Source organism: Canis lupus, chromosome 15 (assembly GCF_048164855.1).
Source record: "Canis lupus baileyi chromosome 15, mCanLup2.hap1, whole genome shotgun sequence".
Taxonomy (NCBI): domain Eukaryota; kingdom Metazoa; phylum Chordata; class Mammalia; order Carnivora; family Canidae; genus Canis; species Canis lupus.
In genome coordinates, this window is record NC_132852.1 from 38,668,532 (window position 1) to 38,670,355 (window position 1,824).

A 1,824-nucleotide genomic window follows, 5' to 3' on the forward strand; every position below is an offset into this window, starting at 1 on the left:
CACCTCCCCAGTAGTTACATAAACATGACTCAAGCTGAGCCAGTTATATTTTTTCTTCAGGAATTGGGAATTGAGGTTCAGTGATGATATGGATCTTTGCTGGTTGTTCCAGCTGTGGGAAACCCACACTCTACCTTGTGTGTGGAAAAATAAATTTGGGGCATGAGGGGCAGCTGAGTGAATTATTGGTGCTTGGCAGCTTTCCAGCTTCCTGTTTTATTTTCTTCTTGAAGCCTGCTGTAGTTCAACCTTTGCATTCTGAGAGATACTCCTGTATTCTATACTCAACTCCTGTTCTTGGCTCCAGGTAGTTTGACTAGACTTCTATTCCCTGTGTAAGCAAGATAGGAAGGCTTGCTCCTTTTGGATGTAGAACTGAACTCAGATTCTCTTTGTTCCCTTTGAAATGGTTTGTCCCGCTCTGCAGGGGAGAGCTGCTCCCTTGGAGAAGTCAACATTTGCACTCCCTTTCAGGCAGTGGAAATCAGAGAACTGTGATATCTAAACACTGAGTTCTCTTTGTCCGTGAGAAAGGAAAACTGCTCAATTTTTCGTGATATCCAGGGTTTTTCCTAATCTAGGATCAAGGGCTAAGATGGAAGAAAAGAACAGGGCTTTTTGGTGTGGAAAGGAGGCTTGGCCTCAACACTGGAGGAGACCAGGTAGGGAAAGTGTTGGAGGTAGTGAGGATTCTGGAAATGAGGCCTTTTTCCAGGAAGAACCAGGTGAGTGGGCAAGAGAAGGGCCTCTGCAGGAGGCAGCATTTGGCATCTGGGAGCTATGTTGGAGCACAGTCCTTACTGACCAACCACCTCTTCTTAATCACGGGCCTGCACAAAGCTTTATTCTCATATTTATTTTCATTTCCATTTTTACTCCCCCTTTCCTAACCTCCATAGGCAAGCATCCTAATGTGTTTGAGATGTAAGGTATTCTTTAATTTGTGTGAAAATATTTATTGTGGTTTTATGTGCATGCATTTTTTATTGAGATAATTTGCATACTCTATAATTCATAATTTTGAAAGAGAACCCAGTTGTGTCTTTAAATGCCTCCATTTTTACTTCAGTCTAGACTTTCTAATTGATTAAGTTCTTCTTTCCAGGGTATCTCTTAACTCAGGCAGAGGACCCGGCGGGCAAAGTATCCTATGACGGGGACTGAAACTGCCCTTCAAGCAATAACAACTATTCTGATGCTAGCAAGACCTCAAGCAAATGGTTAACCTGACCTCTACTGGCCACCTGCCACCCACTAACATTTGTCTCACATTTTCCTTATATTAACCTGGAAGTATTTTCAGCACTTGGGGTCAGTGTTTGAGATGCCAGTGTGCTGTCTTCCCCTTGTTGGCCTCCCTGAGATTAATTCCTTTCAGGTTTCCCAGCCACTTTTCTCTCTGCCTTTGGATTTTATCAACGGTGAATGGCCAAACCTAATCTTTTTGGGACCCCGAGAGCCAAGTGGGTGTTGGCTCTGGTTAAGTGTACAATTAGTGGTTTTTAGCATATTCAAACATTGTACAACCATCACCACTATTATGTATAAATTATTAATTTACATAAAGGTATTGTTTAGTATTGTCATTCTGTTTGTTACTATTTTTGTTAAGTGCGGTTTTTTAAGTCCATCCATGCTGCTACATGCACTCTGGCTCACTGTTGGGGAGTAGCCTATAGTATACCACACCTACCACATTTTTCTTAACCATTCCCTTAATCTTATCCATTATCTTAACCATTAATCTTAAAAATAAAACTGCCAGTTATTTTACCAGCAAAAGATGGGTTTATTTGGGAATAGCAGAGAATTGCAATCTGGGGC

The 1,824-nt window shown here is 41.7% G+C and overlaps 1 long non-coding RNA gene across 1 annotated transcript; it reads left to right on the plus strand.

The window, feature by feature from the left end:
- Window positions 1-447: 447 nt before the first annotated feature.
- LOC140605535 (uncharacterized) lies at window positions 448-1,586 on the plus strand. Its single transcript, XR_012008185.1, has 2 exons — window positions 448-725; window positions 1,106-1,586. It is a non-coding gene; the product is annotated as an uncharacterized lncRNA (long non-coding RNA).
- The last annotated feature ends 238 nt before the right edge of the window (window positions 1,587-1,824 follow it).